The sequence below is a fragment of the Bombyx mandarina genome, chromosome 18, assembly GCF_030267445.1.
Source record: "Bombyx mandarina strain Sakado chromosome 18, ASM3026744v2".
NCBI lineage: Eukaryota > Metazoa > Arthropoda > Insecta > Lepidoptera > Bombycidae > Bombyx > Bombyx mandarina.
This window is the reverse complement of record NC_143224.1, coordinates 10,443,570-10,460,185: the sequence shown is the minus strand read 5'-3', so window position 1 is coordinate 10,460,185 and position 16,616 is coordinate 10,443,570. Positions and strand designations below refer to the sequence as shown.

General features: G+C 34.3%; 1 protein-coding gene across 6 annotated transcripts in view; it reads right to left on the bottom strand.

Annotated features, from left to right (window-relative positions):
- The window catches only part of LOC114239570 (G protein-coupled receptor moody), a 57,222-nt gene extending 41,223 nt beyond the window's left edge, over positions 1-15,999 (bottom strand). For 3 of the 6 annotated variants that reach the window (XM_089734731.1, XM_089734728.1, XM_089734726.1), the window contains exon 1: positions 15,746-15,999. The gene's annotated coding sequence lies outside the window, so the exon portion shown is untranslated. Of the gene's footprint in view, positions 1-11,479; positions 11,502-15,745 lie in introns of those variants that run through there. The other 3 variants (XM_089734729.1, XM_089734727.1, XM_089734725.1) reach the window with 2 other exon arrangements.
- Between the last annotated feature and the right edge of the window lie 617 nt (positions 16,000-16,616).

Sequence of the window (16,616 nt, the reverse complement as noted above, 5' to 3'; positions counted from 1 at the left end):
TAAATATATATGATTTTTTATTACATACAGATGAAACGAGTCTTAAGTCTAACTACCTAATTATTTATTACCTAATCATATTATTTTTTAAAGCAACGATGAACTTGCTAACGCTACTTCCAGTTTACTCATAGCTACAAGCCAAACATACTAAGTACATAATGTACATAACATGTATACTGTCAGCATTATCTACGTAGAATAATTGTAAATTTGACAAAAAGAACATTTTTGTTTCTTAATACCATTGAATTCCAGATGACAGATAAGATAACTTACTTTCTCAAATTGTGTTCAAGATCAACGGCAATTGAGAAGTGATAACACCTAAACCAAATGAAAATTTGCGAAGCGGGAATCCAAAATCGTCCTCATCAATTTCCTTTTAAATTATAACCAATAAATGTACTCACTTGAAACAGATATAAATAAGACAAAGTACGTAAATCAAAAATAAATGCGATAAGAAGATCAGAGGTCCAAAGAATAGCAGATTTGCTACATCTTATCGCAATTTAAACAGATTAAGGACACGTTCTCAGAGCAAAATATGTAGACATTATTTCAATTAATTTCGATTTAGATCTAGTGTTTACTCATAAATTATTTTAAATAAACAATGGAATAATGATGTTATTATATCTACTAGAGGTCCCGCAGTAGTCGAAATTCGACTATAATAATTAATTGGCATTGTAAGTTTGTACACTATTATGATTCTATTTTATACTTCTATAATCACAAATTTCGCCAAGGCTACACTATAAAAAAATATTAAAAAAGACAAACAATATTTATCTATTCTCAATTTGACCACAGACGTCAAGAACAGAGCTTGACAATAAATAGTATGCATGCGTGTGTGCGTCAAATACATGGTATGTAGTGTGTGTGTTTTCTTTATCGATTTAATGTATCATATATGCATTATTTTTAAAAAATATTAGCATTGTGCACTTCTTCTTTACAATCTCTATAAGTGTGCAAAATTTTATACTTCTCCGACCGCGCAATTTTCGTATAAAGGGATACAAAGTTTTTGCTTCACGTAATAATATATAGATTGTGTCTGTCTATTTATGACATTGACGGTAAAATTAATAATTCCCGAGTACGGTTAAATCGACCGGACAGTTGTACTTACCTTTATATTTATCTATACTAATATTATAATATAAAGAAGAAAAATTTGTTTGTTTGTTTGTATTGAATAGGCTCCGAAACTAAAATAAATATTATTTTTTCGACAAAAAACGGCGGAAACTTATTTGTACTCCTAATAAAACAACGACAAATGTCGTTGAAATTTTAGTTCAAGACCCGAGCGGAGCCGGAGCGGGCCACTTGTTTATTATATTTCTTCTATGCGTGTGTTTGTCACTGAACTCTTAAACGGCAGGACCGATTTGCATGATTTTTTTTGTATGCGTTTGGGTGTCACCCTAGATGATTTAGATTCACAAATCAGCCCGGCAGAGGGCGTTGCAGTCGGTAGGTAGGTTATTTATCTTACCTAGAAATGATTTATATGGGAAAAACAACGTTTGCCGGGTCAGCTAGTTAGAGTATAAAATATATATAAAAAAATATAAAAATACAACGAAGCATCAATATTTAAATAATGAATAAGTGTTACGTAAATAGCGTATTTGAGTCGACTATTATCAAAGCCGGCAATGTGACTTTTGGACAATTATTGGTAAATCAGAAAAACGAATTATTGACTTTGTATTCCATTGGCAGTCACAAAACTCTTCTGAACGACATCTTAGATAAATAACAGGTTAAGTATTAACCTTTATTTAATGCAGGTTTTGAACCGTATTCTTTGAAGGAGACGATTATATTCAAATCAATCTGTATTGACATATCAATAACATTTTTTTGTCCAAATGCACAGATTGCCACCTTTGATAATAGACGACTCATTTTTAACACAAAACATTTCGAGCTGGTCCGTGAGAATAAATTACACTTTTTAATGTGGCACATTTAAGCTGGTGACCGTAGGTTGAGTCATATGAAGAATTTGAAACCTAAAGATCTCCAAACATTCACATTTTAGCGTAATCGATGAGGCATCGAATTTGGAGATATGGCTTTGGTAAATTCTAAGAAGAATTTTGAGGATAATTTACTAATAAAACACTATAATATTTATGTTCGAAATTTATTAGATATTATATTATTACATTTTTTTAAATGAAATTAGCGAACGATTTCAAACGTAATAAACGGATATAATAACGGATAATAATTACAACATTAATATTATAGAATTTGATTTGTCAATATTTTGTATAAAATTATGGATTACGATACATTTCATAAAATCCTCAAAAATAATACCACTATCAATTGTAACGCGCGATTATCACCTTTACGTTGAGTATCGAGTGATGCGTCGTCTGTGCCGGTGTTCGAATCCCGCAGGAAGGTACCAAATTTTCTAATACACCGTTCATTAAAATAATTCAATTAACACGCGTACACAAATTAATACTATTATTAAGAAAGGATATCGTCTAATAAAAATCAAAACAGCAAAAGCTATGATTTTCGTAATTACTCGTGGAAAAGCATCATGTGAGCCTTAACCGGTAGCTATCATCCTGCCAATTTCGGACATATTTTTATTTTTTTTAACGAAGAAATGAAAGCCAATTATTATTGAAAATTTATTCAATCAACTTTAGTGTTCGTGGAGGAATTATTTTCAGTCCTCTCACTTTTTCTCATACTTTTCTTTACCTATTTGCCGGTAGCCTAAGGGACTATTTCAGCTACGCCCGTTCGGGTAGGTGAGTTCACGGTCTCAACCTGAGAGAATTTGCTAAAAATAGCCCTAGCAAGAGCAGTGCTTCGCAGAATCTACCACCAGATCGGAATCGCGACCCACTGAGAAGATCCGGCGAGAAACTCAGTGGGCTGTGTCTATGGGTTAGTTCCCTCGTCGAACTCTTGATGACGGTGACCGGTGCTTGAGAGGTCTAAAAGCACCGAGAGGGAATCGGAATAGTTTGAGAGCAGTAATCAAATATTTTTAAAAGCATTTTTCTAGTTTAAAATTTTTCCTTTATTTGATTTTAGATTACGTCCTAAACTTTAAGTTAGCGATCTAGGACAATGGAGTACTATAACATAATGTTTCCGAGAACGCCATATTGATATTAAAATTCTAAATAGTTAAGAACCAACACATTATTTAATAAAACAGCGATTTCTTTGTTTGTTATCTCACAAGATATTCATGTCATGCGGTGACAACGTCGGCTTACAAAAACCGCAGCGTAATTAGTTCAAAGTCATAAAACTTTAACCTCAACAGAGCAATACATTCATTGTACGTATCATATTAAAAAAAAAAAAATTATATTCGTATGGATCTTTTTTAAGTGAAAATAATTTAAAAAGCAAATAATTCAAGTAAATAATATAAAACTTGTTCGATGTAATGGTTATCGAATTTCAATAAGTCTATTTCATTAATTTCTTGAGTTTTTAATATCGTTTCCTTCATAAATTTTGCTTTCACAACATACGGTTCACATTATACGGTAGGCAGCGGCTTGTCTCTGCCCCTGGCATTGCTGAAGTCCATGGGCGACGGTAACCACTCACCATCAGGTGGGCCGTATGCTCGTCTGCCTACAAAGGCAATAAAAAAATAATAATAATAAAGGCTGTTATAAAAAATGGATATAAAATATTGTTTTCTCGACGACTTGTAAACTTGTAATACATAACAAACTAATAAAACTCTTGTACTTAATCATAAATTGATGCTTTTTTAATTTAAATTGTACATATATTTTAGAGTAGGTTTTTTGTTAATTAAGAGTAGGTTTTTAAAATAAAAAACTCACAATTTAGCAATATTACAAACAATTTTAAACATTTTGCTGCTGTTTATAAGTAATTTTGTAGTAGGGCGTATCGGTTTGAAGGATGCGGCAATCGTTGTACTGCTAAAACTGAGATTTGCAACTCATGTCTTAAAGTGAGTGGCGGTACTTACGTTGTTGATGTCTATGGGCCCCGGTAACCACTCAACATCAGGTGAGCTCGTTCACATATCTAAGCCGCTCATTACCTACATATTATAGTATTGAAATAGTTTCGTTAATACGTAAAACTTTTACACTATTCGACCTTGTGAATCCCGGGTAAGCCCCGTGAGGACATAAATCAGCCACACGTTTGTATTCTCTTGATAAAACCATCCCTACATAAAGTGATGTTGAGAAAAATATATGTCTGTAAATACCGGTCTTTACGCCATTATTAAATAATTTGAAGCTATAGTTCTAGACAATGGAGGAACACAATTATAAAATTATAGTGTACAGGCATAGAGCCCTTGACAGCTTGATTTACCTATAGAACCATGATACGAAGGCCAAGCTTCAGAGACAAATGGTAATAAGCGCTTATACGTAATAAGGGCAGTAAAAAAGGGCAGTATTTGAATTGTATTTTTTGACTTGTTTTTTCTTTTATTGTAAACATTTTTATTTATTTAAAAAAAAAGAAAATATTTGAGAAAAAACAAAAAAAAAAGCCCGCTGAGTTTGTTTCGCCGGTTCTTCTCAGGACTGTGGCTTTTTTTGGAACCGGTGGTAGAGCTAACATTGTTATTTGTATTTTGACATTCAACAAGTGTGTCATACTGACATCTAAGTTGAAATAAATGATTTTGAATTTGAATTGAATTTGAAACAAATAACTAAGTTCTGTAAATACTAAGTGACGTCACGAACAAAAACTAGATAAACATAGGTAATTTGCGCTAAAACGGAGCACGTGCTCTGTTAGTTTAAGGGTCGAATTTCTCTAGAGACTTCAGAGCTATCGGGTTGAGTTTGGGTTGTGTAAGTCAAATTAATGTTCATCTAAATCGGACGTACGTGTGAAAATTTGGTTATAATGCTTAAATTACCTGTATACGAATTATTGAACAAATTTTACGAAATAATTACAAAGCGTCCACATACCCGATCCTGTGGACCGAATGGTAAACAGTCGCCGTCGCCCCAAACACGGCATTTCGGGTCTTTTAACGGTACCTTTAAGTACCTCAAGCATCTGTCACAGTTCTTGTCGAGCCCTTCGCTTGCAACGAAGGCTTCGGCGAGCAATTCAACCCTCAGACACCGCCCACTGATTTTCTCGCCGAATTTTCTCAGTGGGTCGCGTTTCCGATCTGGTGGTAGAATTTGCGAAGCACTGCTCTTGCTAGGCCTCGTGCTAGCATCGTCACTAGATTAGAGCCCCTACTGGTTCGGCGAATCTAGAATGACCACTCGAGGTCACTAGAATAGGTAGGACAAAAAAACTACTATTAAATACATTAAAAGCAATTCTCTTGAAATGATCCCTTAATTAATTCATGAGCAATGCTTTAGTTGTATTACTTACACTTACCATTAAAGAAAGTGATTGTACAACTACTGCCAATGTGGCGTATAGTAAACTTAATTAGATAATACCATTTATATTTCTGCCTATTTCTGCCATGAGAAAGTCGTTCGTTTCGTAAATCCGAATACAAATGAGTTTTTATATTCAGATTCCTATTCAGATTTGGTTTTTCAATTTTCGGATGTAAGGCAGTTAGTTATCTTAATGTCTCGAAGTGCATGGCGACAGTCAAAAGATGTTCATGGGCTCCAAAAACCACTTAAAAACAAGACGTGCTTGAGTTCTTCTGCCCAAAAATAGCGTGATCTAAAATCCTATAAGAAATCTTGCGTTCATCGCTTATATAAAAGCCACAGACGGAATCTTTTTGGACGTTTTAAGTTGAACAAGTTATCCATGAAATATAAAATTGCAATAAGGCAACAGTAATCGAAAAAGTAACGGTACCGGTCAAAGTGAACTGCCGAAAAAGCGTAGCGGATACGGATACCATAAACGATAGTATGCTGTATGGGTGTGGTAAAATGTTAGAGCAATGAACTTTGGACTATCAATTACGGATGGGATCTGGGATTGCCAGGTTAAAAATGTAACATAAATTATAGAAGTTCAAGCTGAATCGTACAAATGGTATCATATAGACCGATGCCAATCGAAGCTAAGCTTAGAGAGTCAATAATGCTTTAAGAAATAAAATGTTTATATTAAACTCAATAAGTAAAGATAGCTCGACTATTTTGCTTGAATGGCAAATTCCACTCGATTTAAATAATATTGTCTTTAGTTTCGATTTTTTAAATGACTACTTTCATTTTACACGAAATATATTCGATTCTTGATTCTTGATTCATTGGCCTAAGGTGTCAAGGATTATGGGTGAATCCTGATTGATCTGCGAACATTAGTATATATATGTATCAACCTCGTCATAAATTAATCTGTTTTCTCACACTGTGTACAAACATTTTTTTTAATGTCTACTAATAGTAATAAACCTATAGTACTATACTATAGCCACTAGTGAGTAAGTATAGTCTCTGATAAATACCAGCAACTCCAAGCCGCTACCTCAAACACATTTCAAATCGTAGTTCAAAAAATGTTCTTAACGTTCAGGCAATACTGGGTCTCTGACATAGACTACTTAGTCATTTAATCTGGATATTGTTTAAAAAAAATCCGGAACTCCGGTTACATTTCGAAGTTTGGTATCCCGAACGGGATGTTGCCGGATCACATAAATAGACGGGTATCTACTAACAGGGATTCTCCAAAGATTGTACATGACAATGGCGTCGAGATTGATCCGAATACCATTGTGTTTTATTCAATTACATTATTGACATTCGGGTACCGTATTTTACCCTCGTTTTGGATCTACTTTACAGAATTTAATTTTGAATTGGGCATGTTCTAAGTCGTTTGGACGTGTTTATTTAAATTTCATAAACCAACAATTTAATGGCAACTTTGAAAGGATATCATATTGAAACTGAATAAGCGAACGATAATGGGACATGTTTTTGGGATATTCGTGCTTTGATTTACTTTAATTTTAATACTCAGTGATAATTGGAATATGGTGTCTTATTGAAATCAATAATATCCTTGCCATGTTGTCGCTGAAAAAAATTTAGGGTGAAAAACATTTAAAAACGGTGGTACCACTACTAACTACCTACCTACCATTTTAAATTGACCGTTGCAAACGTCCAAAGATTAAATTACTTGACGAGTACATTCGTGTGTATTCGTAGTAGTGGTAATACAATGATCATTGGACGAACTAAACGGTGCACACATATAACGTCAATTAAACCTAATTGTTTTCATTCGACTAACAAACAATGCTATGCGGGTAGACTAAAGACGCCATCGGGAATTTTAAGCGACATTTTAAAATGTTTAAAACCAAAATTAAAACGTAAATGGCGCTTTTGAAATTTTAGGTCGATGTCTCAATTGTATCACAATAACGGCTTTTCTGCCCTTGAAACCGAAGATATGATTGCTTCGCGATAGCTGTGAGCAGGACGATGGTGCCAACTACCATCCCATACGTATCTCCAACATTATCTCTTTTGTGCTCACAAAAACAATTTTAGCTAAAATTTTTTTGTGATCTCAGGCACTCAAGCTAGCTACGAGAAATTTTTTTGATAGTGATCATTTACCAGCACATGGAATGAAACTCTTGGATACTTAATTACTAGAAGCAAAATTGCAAAACTTTATGAACATTACAGAAAAAAAATTAAAAAAATCTTCGAAAAGCTCGCAGGCCATTAATATTTAAATTAGAATCTCAAATTACTCGGAATAGCGCTTTCGTAGGAACGGCATGCCTTTTAAATTTCCCTAAAAATACGTAATTTTCGCGTTTAAAATGACCAGGTTTGTCCCTGATAGCTGATTATTAGCAGTACAATGGTCACGTTAACTGTTGGCGCGAATATTGTTTGCATTTATGTCCAAGCAGCTGATTTGTATTTAAAACCCATTTTTCTACAGGCAAAATGAAACTTAGAGCGTCTCACACGATAAAAATAATAGTCTTTCGAATTACGTAGTTAGTATATAATAAAAACATACTGATTTCGGCGCCCAGTGTTCTTGTATCAAAGCACACAAAAAATTCAGTAAATATATACCTAAAATGTGTTTACATACAACGGTCGTATGTAAACACATTTTAGGTATATATTTACTGAATTTTTTCGCGATAAAGACATGACATATTCTCACACATGGAGCATTGATAAATTTATGTGCCTAATTACTAAAAAGTTTTTATTGCTTAGATGGGTGGACGAGCTCACAGCCCACCTGGTGTTAAGTGGTCACTGGAGCCCATACGTATAAAGGTTCAACGATATAAGTTCTAAGATCTCAGTATAGCTACAGCGGCTGCCTTACCCTTCAAACTGAAACACATTATTGCTTCACGGCAGAAATAGGCAGGGTGGTGGTACTGTGGGTGGTACCTACCCGCGCGGACACACAAGAGGTACTACCACCAGTATGATAAGGCTTATTGTAAACTAGCAAGGGAAACTACAATCCAGTGCAGTTTTGGCCACCAAGGCACCACGGCTATGATGCGTTACGGTTTGAACCCTTAACCCTTAAAATTAAGACAACCCTTAATACAGCACGATTAACTTAACTTTCAACGTCTTGTCTCAATGTAAGCCGTTCATATTGTGATTGGCTATGAGGTCTACTTTCACACTATGTGGGTGTCAAGCTCGTATGACCTGGTACTCTTATAAAACAAAGTAAAAATTGAGCATTCATTAAACACATTTATCAAAATCGAAATATTAAGATGTACCGAAATACCGAGAATAATATGTTATTTTCTAAATTAAGCCTCAAGATACGGACCACACATCATAACTGACTCACACGACTTCACAATTGTTTTAAAGTTAAAATACTCATTATTATGAAAATATTATTCTCGTTAATACTATATCATTCTGTCGTTGAATAGCTATCAGTTTTGAACTTTATTGCGTTATGTGGAGGTAGTTTCTGCTACACACGAATACATAATGCTCGTGTAATATTTTTTCTTGTCAATCCCAATCGAAAAACAGCCGTTATTACTGGTATTAATCTTAAGACGATAATATTAAAAAAAACCTAATCTATATTATTTTAGCACTCTACCCAATGTAAGATACTTGAAGCAGATGACGCGCGTGGCCAAAGGTTTTGTTTGACGCGGTGGACCTCAACTGGTGGTCTTAACGTTAGATTACGGATTCACTAATTTAAATATCTCTGTAAGCCATAAAAATTTGCTAAAATGAAATATATTTATCCTTTAAGATAGAAATATTATTTTTAATTATTTTTGAAAATGTTTTTTCAATTCATATTCAAATTATGTATTTCCAAGATGTTAGGATAGGTATCGATAGCACATATAAATTATATGGCAGATAATATTGTAAAACAAAACAAAAATTCACAATTTATTTTAGGATAGTGATAACGTCTTAAAAACACAAGGCTTTAGTAGTTTTTAACTAATTCTGTAAACTAAATAAAACATTGTACTAACTATTGACGAAAATAATAGTTACTGAATGTAAATAAATAAATGAAATGTAATCATAGTTGAACATTATGACGTGCGTAAAAGAGTAAAATATTTTTTCTTGTAGTCGTCGTGGCCTATCGGATAAGACGTCCGGTGCATTCGTGTTGAAGCGATGCACCGGTGTTCGAATCCCGCAGGCGGGTACCAATTTTTCTAATGAAATACGTACTCAACAAATGTTCACGATTGACTTCCACGGTGAGGGAATAACATCGTGTAATAAAAATGAAACCCGCAAAATTATAATTTGCGTAATTACTGGTGGTAGGACCTCTTGCGAGTCCGCGCGGGTGGGTACCACCACCCTGCCTATTTCTGCCGTGAAGCAGTAATGCGTTTCGGTTTGAAGGGTGGGGCAGCCGTTGTAACTATACTTGAGACCTTAGAACTTATATCTCAAGGTGGGTGGCGCATTTACGTTGTAGATGTCTATGGGCTCCAGTAACCGCTTAACACCAGGTGCGCTGTGAGTTCGTCCACCCATCTAAGCAATAAAAAAAAAAAACTTATTTGTAAACAAATTTCACGGGACACCGACATGCGGCAATGTTATCTTAGCAATAGTTCACTGAACCCGTCTAAACTTGCATAATATGTAAAAACATGAAAATGAAACGATGTTTTGCGGCTGAAATAAACCCAAAGGTATTGCATTACACCGATGGCCAGGTAGAGCTGTCTAACTACACACATAAAGCCAGCTTTACATAAAACATATACGTTAAACATTAGAACTATACATAAGCCCTCTTATTTCCGTATTCTGAGTGATTTTTTTTATTGCTTATATGGGTGGACGAGCTCACAGCCCACCTGATGTTAAGTGGTTACTGGAGCCCATAGACATCTACAACGTAAAGGCGCCGCTCACCTTGAGATATAAGTTCTAATGTCTCAGTATAGTTACAACGGCTACCCCACCCGTAAAACCGAAACGCATTACTGCTTCACGGCAGACACAGGCAGGGTGGTGGTACCTACCCGTGCGGACTCACAAGAGGTCCTACCACCAGTAATTAGTGGTTACATAAATACCGTAATAGGTGCCATTTTGTCATAATTAGTCACGTATTATCTATAGGTTGCGACCTTGAATGTTCATCTTCTTTCATAATTGATTATAATACAATAAATAAAGTTTACTGTTAACTGTCTAATATTTACTGATAATGAATTGATAGTAACGCGGCGGTTATTAACAAATAAACTTATTTATAATATACGTTATAAGGATATTATTTAGTATGTTTTAGATAAATATGTGTACGATTTAAAAACACTTGATAAGGTTACAGTTTCTAATTCTTTTTTGCTGTCATGTATTTTGGAATAACACAAATTCGACGAATGATGGTAGGACTTCTTGTGAGTCCGCGCGGGTAGGTACCACGTACCACCACCCGGCCTATTTCTGCCGAGAAGCAGTAATGCGTTTCGGTTTGAAGGGTGGGGCAGCCGTTCTAACTATACTGAGACTTTAGAACTTATATCTCAAGTCGGGTGGCGCACTTACGTTGTAGATGTCTATTGTCTCCAGTAACCACTTAACACCAGGTGGGCTGAGAGTTCGTCCATCCATCTAAGCAATAAAAAAAACCAGGTGGGCTGTGAGCTCGTCCATCCATCTAAGCAATAAAAAAAAAACCAGGTGGGCTGTGAGCTCATCCATCCATCTAATCAAAAAAAAAAACAGGGGGGCTGTGAGCTCGTCCATTCATCTAAGCAATAAAAAGAAGCTTATTAATTTAATCTTAATTTCAATTTTCTTTTCCACGAAACTAATTTCGAATGAACGTATTCGATTTAACCGTTTTAAACTAAAATACAAAACGAATATGCAATTTGATATGTAAACAGTGAACGTTCACAAACAAAGCGAACTGTCATTGAAATAACCAATAAACAATTGTTTTACAGCGATTTCTCTTTCATTTCTTATGTACTTACCGATTTTTCCCCGATATCATTTTCAAGTAGATACATATTTACATGATCAAGTTGAAAAACAATATTGATGATTTAATAGTATTCAAAAACACTTGCGGACATTGAAAACGTAATGCACGACTGTGTCAATCGTGGTCCGATAAAAATACTAGCAATTGCATTGCAGCGTTGTTATACGAGTAGACTATGTGAAGCGCCCGTATGCAGGAGTGGCGTGTTTGCACTTCATAAGTGTGAAGGGATTAGGGGCGGTTCAGATAGAAGATAAGATTTTTGCGATTAAAACACTGCTTATTTATTTAAAGAGGGTTATTTGTTTTTTCACAGTTCTGATACAGAGAGAGGGAGAGAGAGCCATAGAGAGAGAGAGAGCGAAAGCGACAGAGAGAGAATTTATTTTATTATACACTAAAACAAAATTAATAATGAAAAACAGTCAACAGTTTTATTTCATTAAATACGTATATACTATTAGATTCTAATAATGGTTTCAATTAATAAATATTTATATATGAGTTATTGTCATATATTTTAATTTATATATTATATACATAATAATTTTCAATGATTTGAGGGTATTTTCTTCGACATTACATTCCAAACAGAGCGCTCGTGCCATTTTATAATACTATGGTTGTCACACAACAGGCTTCATTATTTCCCGCTAGCAAGGGATTGTAGGTGTCACTACGTTGATCAGTGAAGATCTAATGCCGATTTCACCTGATTTATTAATCGTCTAGATGAGCTACCGCGGGGTCTGATCCTCTCCACTCTAACCTACACGACAAGTCGAAGTCTAGAGAATCAGGAATCTTGTCGGGAAACTGATCGGAAAATTTTCATGGGGTAACTTTTAACTTGATCTGATAGATGCTCTCTCATGTATAGTTTAGTCCATTCCAAAGGTACGTATTGTATTATTTTTCAGAATACTAACAACGATTTTGGTAATAAACCGACGTAACAAACAGATACACTATTCAAGAATGAGTAACATTCTCAAATTTATTTCAGACTGAGAAACCGCAAGTTTTCCTGTTTTAGTGCACAAGTGCTTCAAAATTGTTATTAGCTAATGGTTTTAATATGTTTAATGGCTGTGCACTCGATGCGGTAACTTTTATTAGAAAAAAATCAATATTTTGTACTTGACAACAACGTCGAGTGCAATCGTGACCGTAAATAGATTCGTTATTACTTTATATTATTATGTCATAAACACAAACATTTATTGGTCATAGGGTGTATGTTGAGTCCGCGACAATACGTACCATAGTTTCACCTATTTCTGCCACGATTTACATGTGTGATAATTCACCACATGACATCTAAAGGTGGACATTTAAATCAGGTGGACTATTTACTCATATTAGCTTATCTCCCTAACTTATTAACCACCGAAACTTTAAACTTAATAGTTGTAGTGATATGCGTATTGATTTTTTTCATCTGTTTTATTAAAAACTAGCGGCCCGCTCCGGCTCCGCTCGGGTCTTTAACAAAAATTTCAATGACGTTAATTTTTTTAGATAAAAGAACACTTATTGCGGCATAGCTATAATAGTTAGACATATGCTATCCCAACACTTTTTTTAAATAATAATGTGTTCTACAAAGTCGTAGCACATTATTTTATTCTATCATCAATAGTTTTCGCAGGGCACGCGATGTAAAGAATATTTTAGGAATTTTTTTTACACCTTTGGTTATATTATTGGAGTTTTAGTAAGGATCCCTAATTTTTTTCAAAAATGATTATAGCCTATGTCTCTCGGGAATAGTGTAGCTTCCAAACAGTGAAAGAATTTTTCAAATCGGTTCAGTAGTTTCGGAGCCTATTCAATACAAACAAACAAACAAATCTTTCCTCTTTATAATATTATTACTAGCGACCCGCCCTCGCTTCGCTTCGGAAACATTAAAACACACATGAAACCAAAAAAAAATTAAAAAATAAATAAAAAAAGTAGCCTATGTTCATCAGGGACAATGTCGGCTTCTAATGGAAAAAGAATTTTTCAAATCGGTCCAGTAGTTTCGGAGCCTATTCGAAACAAACAAACAAACAAATATTTCCTCTTTATAATATTAGTATAGATATTATTATTATTATTATTAATTAATTAATAATTAATTAATAATAATAATATAGAAGTATAGATTAAAATACAACTAACAAACGTGGTAGAACTTGAAATCTCCACCGATTAATAATAGATCAGTTAAAATGACATCTTTATGCTATTACAAATGGAATCATTAAGAATTGTTCGAAATTTTTCAGTATTTTTTTTATCTATAATTCTTTAATGTCGACGATTTCGTCAATTATAGGAAGTAATTGCATCAGTATCTTTTAATATCATTCGACAAGTTGAATTCTTTTAGTTGTATGTATGGTGGATGCTACCATACAAATTCTGAAAAATCCGCATAGCGCTCATAACTTTTCCAGACAAATTCGCATATAATATACAAATTCTTAACAACAACAATAAGACGGAACAAGAATAAGTTATAGCCCTTTTTTTTTTTGCCCTAGCAAAGTTTGTATAGTATAAAATGTGAATTTAAAAACGTAATGTACGTAACGTAACGTAAATATTTGGAGATGATTCGCTACGTGTGTGCTTAGTGCGAGTTTTTTTACTTCTCGATCGCGTAAAAGTTAACTCGACTTTGTATGGAGTTCGAACGTTTTCATACGTTTGCCGCTAGGGGCGCTGTTCCAACACCACATTGCGATAACTTTAACTCGATCGAGAAATTGAAAAACTCGTAAGCACGCCGGGCACACTACGTCTCCGCTTTCATTTTCAATGCCTTGAGTTCTTTATTCAGGGCAAACGATATCTGTATGGAATGCCATCGTCTAATGAAGAAAATTCCTTATAATGTGAATTAGGATGTAATATGAACCGGCATTGGCAAGTAGCATCATGATTTAGATGGATAGGGAATTCACTTAGTTTGGTTGATCTATTCAGTAGTATATGGGATCCAATCACCACTCCACGATTGTGCTTGATTAAAACTTGCAAACCAAATATCACGCCATTCTAATAGTACTTACTCATTGAATTAGGTATGACCATACGAATAATAAGGATTCCAATTGACAGATTTCTCCTAAAGTTATAAGTCAGATGTCAAATTAGCGTATTTGACCTGTTGCTTCCTAGTTCTATAATTAATTTAACTAAATAAACAAGCAAGCAAATGGTCACCAGAAATAATTCGTCACCCTCCGTATTAGCCAGACCTTGCTCCAAAAGACTACAATTTTTTTCGTGATTTGGATAATTTTCTACGTGATAAAATTTTCTTCCCAGGAGGCAGTACAAAATGCTTTCACACAGTTTGTAGAATTTAGATCATCTATCATAGAGTTCTATCGCAAAGGCATAAATGACCTTCCTATTAGATGGCAGCAATCTATAGAAATAATAATGGTAGATATTTTGATTAAATAAATTTCAATTTTTCAGTACAAATCGGCAATTTCATACTTTAACTCCTAATATCAAAATGTTTCCTGTTTGCTTGTATCTTTAATAACAGCAAATACCCCACTTAAGAGGAAATAAATTTGTCAACACAACGCCGAAATTAAATTTATAATAACTTAGGCAACAAAGATGGGTAGGTTACTAAATATATCTCGCTCTCTTTCGCACACCTGCAACTACTAAAGGTGACGTCATGAGCTTTATTGCACATCCTTTTTATTATTTGTCAGTCACCTCCCAGTATGTTTTATGTTAGCATTATTTTATTAACGTATTTAACGTAGATGCAGTGAAATATTATTGTTACAATCAACGTTTAATATATTTACTAATAGAGGTAAACAAAAAAAATATTGATTGTCTAAGAAAAACAGATTTTTATATTACAAATATGCAATGCACGCAAATAATCTTAAATAAGTTTTGTCACATAATAGTACCGACATATAGACATTGTCACATAATAGTACCGACATATACCGTACAAAATTTTACAGTCGCGGACCAGACACGGTTTTAATTTTGTCTTAGCACTGTTTTAATTCAAACGAAGGATATCCTGCTTACGCTGTAATTTTTTTTTTAAAAGTAATTTTCTCTTTATTTGTTACTAATTTTTTTTAAAAGTATTCGTGGTGTGAAAACTTCGATCAAAAGGAATTCTTCTGAGTCTGTCTTTTTTATTTAAGTGGGTGGTTAAAGCATTTAAACAATTAAACTTAATATTGAATGCTTAAATTAGCTTAAAACTTACCGTTTTGTAACTTTGTTGATTTAAAAATCCAAAATGCTTATTATCCCTTCTGTTTACTCCAATTTATTTTATTAATTCCTTTCGGCAAGCACCATAACACGTAATAAAATGACACCAACATAAAAATATAAATAACGTAACGCGTTTTTGGGCGTACTTAATTAAACATTTTAAATTTCGATTTATTTGTTTTTAATTCGCGCCAATTTTATTGCTTACGCACGTCTTAACCGATCGACCGCGTGTGTCATACTAAAATACTGACATAACAGAACGGTAAAACCTCGTACAATGCGCTTACGCATTGTCAATAAAATTGTACGAACAAAACGTTCTAAGTTAACCTATAAAGGAATTTGATACCCAAATTCGTTCACATAAGATTTACTTTTCTATGCAGCTTTTAACTAAGAGGCTAGCCTGGGGTGTGACTCATTCATCTGTCACAGCTGGCCTCGTCATTCATAAGTAACTTAACAACCTGTTCTGGCCACTATCACGCCATCCTAAAGCATAAATTTGCATACATTAGCTAAATTACCTGTTACGTGCTTTGTTAGTTTCGCTTGCTAGGTTACATATTTTCTTGCTATTTCAAATTTCGCAAAGATGACCAATTCTAGTTATCTACAAGTAATTATTTGAACAATATTTTAAAAGTACTTTGGTTACTACTTATTGCTTAGATGTGTGGACAAGCTCACAGCCCACCTGGTGTTAAGTGGTTACTGGAGCCCATAGACATCCACAGCGTAAATGCGCCACCCAGCTTGAGATACAAGTTCTAAGGTCTCAAGTACAACGGCTGGCTCACCCTTCAAACCGAAACGCATTACTGCTTCACGGCAGAAATGGGCAAGGTGGTGGTACC